Genomic DNA, 7,073 nt, shown 5'->3' on the forward strand with positions numbered 1-7,073 from the left:
ATGCTTGGCATAAAATATGTGAATGATGAGCATGATTGCAATGTTGTTAGTATGAATTCTTTGAATACCCATGATGCTAATGATATGCAAAGCCACAAGCTTGGGGAAGCTATGTTTGATGAAGATGATATTTTTGTCCCCCGAGCTTTGATGAGCAAAATTACTATGATGAAAGCATGCCTCCTATCTATGATGATTACTGTGATGACATGTATGCTTTAAAGAATAATGATAACCATGAAACTTGTCATCTTGATCTTAATTTTCAATCACATGATAGTTATTTTGTTGAGTTTGCTCCCACCACTACTCATGAGAATAAATTTGCTTATGTGGAGAGTAATAAAATTTCTATGCAAGTAGATAATGAAAAGAATGTTTTAGGTGCTGGCTATATTGTTGAATTTATTAATGATGCTACTGAAAATTATTATGAGGGAGGAATATATGCTTGTAGGAATTGCAACAATATCAAATTTCCTCTCTATGTGCTTAAAGTTTTGAAGTTATGCTTGTTTTGCCTTCCTATGCTAGTTGATTATTGTTCCCATAAGTTGTTTTATCAAAAAATCCCTATGCATAGGAAGTGGGTTAGACTTAAATGTGCTAGTCATATTCTTCATGATGCTCTCTTTATGTTTCAATTCTTATCTTTTATGCGAGCATCATTGAAATCATCATGCCTAGCTAGGGGCGTTAAACGTTAGCGCTTGTTGGGAGGCAACCCAATTTTTATTTTTGTTCTTTATTTTTGGTTCTGTTTAGTAATAAATATTTCATCTAGCTTCTGGTTAGATGTGGTTTTATGTTTTAATTAGTGTTTGTGCCAAGTAAGACCTATAGGATCTTCTTGGATGATAGTTATTTGATCTTGCTGAAAATTCCAGAAACTTTCTATTCACGAAAACAATTTTTTAAAATCACCAGAACGTGATAAAATACTGATTCCAATTTCAGAAGATCAATAATCAAATTATCTAGGTCATCCTATTTTGGTAGATTTTTCTGAGTTCCAGAAGTTTGCGTTAGTTACAGATTACTATAGACTGTTCTGTTTTTGACAGATTCTGTTTTTGTGTGTTGTTTGCTTATTTTGATGAATCTATGGCTAGTAAAATAGTTTATAAACCATAGAGAAGTTGGAATACAGTAGGTTTAACACCAATATAAATAAAGAATGAGTTCATTACAGTACCTTGAAGTGGTGTTTTGTTTTCTTTCGCTAACGGAGCTTACGAGTTTTCTGTTAAGTTTTGTGTTGTGAAGTTTTCAAGTTTTGGGTGAAGATTCGATGGACTATGAAATAAGGAGTGGCAAGAGCCTAAGCTTGGGGATTACCAAGGCACCCCAAGGTAAAATTCAAGGATAACCAAGCGTCTAAGCTTGGGGATGCCCCGGATGGCATCCCCTCTTTCGTCTTCGTTCAATAGTAACTTTACTTGGAGCTATATTTTTATTCACCACATGATATGTGTTTTGCTTGGAGCGTCATTTTATTTTGTTAGTATTTGCTTGCTTTTATTTATAATAATGTTTTGCATCTTTATTTTCAATAAAAATGTCAAGGATAGCCTTTACCATGCTTATTTTGCAAGTATACATGTTGCTGTTTCAAAACAGAAAGTTTACCGCTGTTGCAAAAATTCCCTAGAAAAGTCAGAATGTGATAAAATGTTGAAACCTTTTGCATAATAAGCTCTGATAAATTTACTACAGTGGGAATGTTCTTTCACAATTTTTGGAGTTATGGAAGTATGATGAATCTTGCATTCTTTACAGACTGTACTGTTTTGGCAGATTGCTGTTATGTTTGCATTGTTTGCATATGTTTGCTTGTTTAATGATTCTATTTGAGGATAGGAGTATTAAATATGCAGAGGCATTTAGTATGCAATGTTGAATAATAATTTTAGTGATTTGTTACAGTATAAAATGATGAGGTTTTTGCATTGGTTTATACCAACTTATCTCACGAGTTCTTGTTGAGTTTGGTGTGGATGAAGCTTTCGAGATTTAGGAAACCGTGATATGAGAGGAATGAAGGAGACACAAAAGCTCAAGCTTGGGGATGCCCAAGGCACCCCAAGATAATATTTCAAGAAGTCTCAAGCGTCTAAGCTTGGGGATGCCCCGGTTGGCATCCCACCTTTCTTCTTCAACAACTATCAGTTAGTATCGGTTGAGCCTAAGTTTTTGCTTCTTCACATGTTGAGTGGTATCCTTGAAATGTCGTTTTATTCTGTTTTGCTTGCTGTTTGAATAATATCCCAAGATCTGAAATTCTTAAATGAGAGAGAGTCTTCACAAAGCTACATAATTATTTAACTATTCATTGATCTTCACTTATATCTTTTTGGAGTAGTTTGTCATTTACTCGTGTGCTTCACTTATATCCTATGAGTAAATGGTTGAATGATTTGAATGTCATAAATCTGAAATTATATATGTTTCATATGTATTTCCGATGGGGAGTAATGGCTTTACATATAAGAAGTAGAGGTGGTAAATTTATTGAAGGTTAGCAAACATTGTATTGGTCACTTGAACAATTCATGAAAGAATATTGAAGGAAGAGAGATTTCACATATAATACTATCTTGGACATCTTCTATGATTGTGAGCCCCATTAATTATTTTCAAACCTGAGCAAATTAGTTGAAGTTGGACAAGGAAGACAACATAATGAGTTATGCTTGGGTATATTTGTATAGAAGTTATATTGTTATGGATCCTCTAACATGTGGTGCTTGCTATTTAGAATCCTTTGCTAGCCAAAATATCTGTACTAAGTGGGAATACTGCTTGTGCATCCAAATTCCTTGAACCAAGTTTATTCCATGAGTGTCCACCATATCTACCTATATGCGGTATTTACCTGCCGTTCCAAGTAAATTTGCATGTGCCAAACTCTAAACCTTCAAATAATAATCTGTTTTGTATGCCCGAATCGCTCATGTAGCGACTAGGGGCTGTCAGTATCTTCCATGCTAGGTGGGTTATTCTCACGATAAGTGGACTCCGCTCATCATTCACGAGAAAATGGCTGGTAACTGGGATGCCCAGTCCTATGATCAAAAGATCAAAAAAAATCGCAAATAATTTAAACAAAACTCCCCCAGGAATGTTGATAGTTGGACGGCACCCGTTGTTTCGGACAAGCCGTGGAGTGTGATTGTTGGTGGAGGGGGAGTAAAATCTTTACCTTTCTGTTTGGGAACCGCCTATAATGTATGTAGTATGGAAGATATTGGGAACTCTTGGTCGTTATGTTGACAATGAAAGCATACCTCTCAAAATTATTTTCATCTCTGTTTTTGCTTCGAGCTCTGGCACCTCTGCAAATCCCTGCTTCCCTCTGCGAAGGGCCTATCTTTTACTTTTATGCAAGAGTCAGTAGTACTCCTTCTCATTCCAACCTACTCTTTAGTTGGCAAGCATCATGTGATGGAAAGATCTAAGCATATATGGCCATTCAAATATATTTGAGCATGAGTTATTACTGTTGACATTACCCTTGAGGTAAAAGGTTGGGAGGCGAAACATTAAGCCCCTATCTTTCTCTGTGTTTGAAGAATACTATTTGTTCTAAAAATATGCTTTGAGTGGTAGCAATCATGGAAGACTAAAAGATAGTTGAGTATGTGAAGTTTGCTGAATCAAAGCTCTGACATAGACTCTTCCTGAAAATAAGATGAATTGTAATTGTTTGATGACTAATAACACGGTTTGGTAGTTTTCAAGAAAGTTTATGATATATACTTTAACACGTGAATAGTTTGTTACTTGATCATGCAAAGTTTTATGAGTTGAACTACTGTTATGACATATAATGATGCTAGAAAAGGTGATTGAAATTATCATTGATCAAACTTATGCACCTGCTAGCATTCACACTTCATAAATTCTTTTTTTATCATTTACCTACTCGAGGATGAGCAGGAATTAAGCTTGGGGATGCTGATACGTCTCCAACGTATCTATAATTTATGAAGTATTCATGCTATTTATTATCTGTTTTGGATGTTTATGGGCTTTATTATGCACTTTTATATTATTTTTGGGACTAACCTATTGACCAAGAGCCCAGTGCCAGTTCCTGTTTTTTCCCTTGTTTCAATGTTTCGAAGAAAAGGAATATCAAACGGAGTCCAAACGGAATGAAACCTTCGAAAAAGTTATTTTTGGAAAGAAAGCAATACGGGAGACTTGGAGTGCACGTCAGGGGATCAACGAGGAGAGCACGAGGCAGGGGGCACGCCCACCCCCTGGCACGCCCTCCACCCTCGTGGGCCCCTCGTGGCTCCCCTGACGTACTTCTTCCGCCTATATATATATCCATATACCCTAAAACAATCGGGGAACAGAATAGATCGGGAGTTCCGCCGCCGCAAGCCTCTGTAGCCACCAAAAACCAATCGGGACCCTGTTCCGGCACCCTGCCGGAGGGGGGAACCCTCACCGGTGGTCATCTTCATCATCCCGGCGCTCTCCATGACGAGGAGGGAGTAGTTCACCCTCGGGGCTGAGGGTATGTACCAGTAGCTATGTGTTTGATCTCTCTCTCTCTCTCTCGTGTTCTTGATTCGGCACGATCTTGATGTATCGCGAGCTTCGCTATTATAGTTGGATCTTATGTTGCTTCTCCCCCTCTACTCTCTTGTAATGGATTGAGTTTTCCCTTTGAAGTAATCTTATCGGATTGAGTCTTTAATGATTTGAGAACACTTGATGTATGTCTTGCCGTGCGTATCTGTGGTGACAATGGGATATCACGTGATTTACTTGATGTATGTTTTGGTGATCAACTTGCGGGTTCCGCCCATGAACCTATGCATAGGGGTTGGCACACGTTTTCGTTTTGATTCTCCGGTAGAAACTTTGGGGCACTCTTTGAGGTTCTATGTGTTGGTTGAATAGATGAATCTGAGATTGTGTGATGCATATCGTATAATCATACCCATGGATACTTGAGGTGACATTGGAGTATCTAGGTGACATTATGGTTTTGGTTGATTTGTGTCTTAAGGTGTTATTCTAGTGCGAACTCTAGGGCTGTTTGTGACACTTATAGGAATAGCCCAACGGATTGATTGGGAAGAATAACTTTGAGGTGGTTTCGTACCCTACCATAATCTCTTCGTTTGTTCTCTGCTATTAGTGACTTTGGAGTGACTCTTTGTTGCATGTTGAGGGATAGTTATATGATCCAATTATGTTATTATTGTTGAGAGAACTTGCACTAGTGAAAGTATGAACCCTAGGCCTTGTTTCAACGCATTGCAATACCGATTGTGCTCACTTTTATCATTAGTTACCTTGCTGTTTTTATATTTTCAGATTACAAAAACCTATATCTACCATCCATATTGCACTTGTATCACCATCTCTTCGCCGAACTAGTGCACCTATACAATTTACCATTGTATTGGGTGTATTGGGGACACAAGAGACTCTTTGTTATTTGGTTGCAGGGTTGCTTGAGAGAGACCATCTTCATCCTATGCCTCCCACAGATTGATAAACCTTAGGTCATCCACTTGAGGGAAACTTGCTACTGTCCTACAAACCTCTGCACTTGGAGGCCCAACAATGTCTACAAGAAGAAGGTTGCGTAGTAGATATCACAATGGTGTGGGACCGTGATGTCAGGAAACGAGGAGGAAGCAAAAAAATTATAGTTTTATATACTAATAAGGAGGCACTTGCGTACGTGGGGCTATGGCCTTGGTGGGACGTTGACCATGTAAAGTCATATCCTCATCCTCCAAGTAAAGTCATATCCTCATCCTCATGTCCGTTGACCATGTTGACAACGCGAGACGGCGGCGCCACGGCGAGCGCAACAACTCGAAGGACGACGGAGAGGGCCTCGCGGGCCCTATGGATGGTCTGATACAGCGCCCGCTGCTCATTCGGGAAGCCAGGATCATAGGGCCACATGTCCGCGACGGCATTGTCGTTCGCTTGTTCACCAGTGCTCGTTGAGGAGACGGAGGTTGCAGCACAGGTCCTCCTACGCTGGTAGCTCTTCCGCCATTAGGGCGTTGAAGTGCGGCCGCAGCTGCTCTATGGTGAACACGACATGAACCAGCTTGGATAGTGGCGCCGGCTCCTGGTCGGAAGCTACGTCCATCGTCTGATTGTCGTCGCTCAGCTCGGCGAGCTAGCTGGCGAGCCAACATGTCCGGCTGCTGGACCGACCCGCTGCCAAGCACGAGTCTGACTGCCCTGGCCCACCCAGACCGCCTCCCTCACCCGCGCGCGCTTTCCGCCCGAAACGGTCAGCGCCGCCCGCCCCGCTTCCCAGTGCAGGCGATTGCTCCGCCTTCAAACGACACAAGTGCCGTCCGTCCGTCCTTCTGCCGCCCACATTAATCATACGCGGTTATCGAGGTGGCTACACCGGCGCCACACGTCCGTCCCTCCGCCGCCCACCATTGCTATATAAACTGCTGCGCCGGCCATAGCCGCAGTCATCTGCATCCGTTACCTTTCTCCTGTCCACACCACTACTGCCCACCATGGCTTCCTCGTGCTCCAGCGCTCTTTGGGACGGGCGGACGACGGCCACAAGGAGATGGCAGCCATTGCTGCCAACTGGCTGGCCGGCAGGCAGCCGGAGGACGACGACGTCCCAATGGAGAACATGGTAGTCGATGATTCGGCGGCAACCCCCTCCTTCGCGTCATCCTCGCCGGTGCATTGCACCATGACCGTCGGCGAGGCCTGTGCCCAATATATGGACACGGTGAGGCATAAGCGTGAGGAGCAGTTCCGGGAGGCGTAGGCCGACGCCGCCTACAACCACCATCTCCTCCAGGAGCACCTGCAGGCGGAGGAGCAGATCGCCGCGGAGCGGGCGGAGCAGGAGGCGCTGCTCGACTCGTACCGCTACGCCCGCGAGGGCCGCCTCGAGCGCTGGCGGTACCGCATGCAAGTGGCGGAGGCCGCGGCTACCTACAAAGAGGGCGATGAAGCGGGCGAGGCGCTGTTTGGCGAGACCGAGGACGAGGCAGAGGACAATGCCGGCTTCGACGAGTCCCCGCTCCGCTGGCGTCGACGAGGCCCTGCTC

This window comes from Triticum aestivum, chromosome 1D (genome assembly GCF_018294505.1).
Source record: "Triticum aestivum cultivar Chinese Spring chromosome 1D, IWGSC CS RefSeq v2.1, whole genome shotgun sequence".
In the NCBI taxonomy this organism is placed as follows: domain Eukaryota; kingdom Viridiplantae; phylum Streptophyta; class Magnoliopsida; order Poales; family Poaceae; genus Triticum; species Triticum aestivum.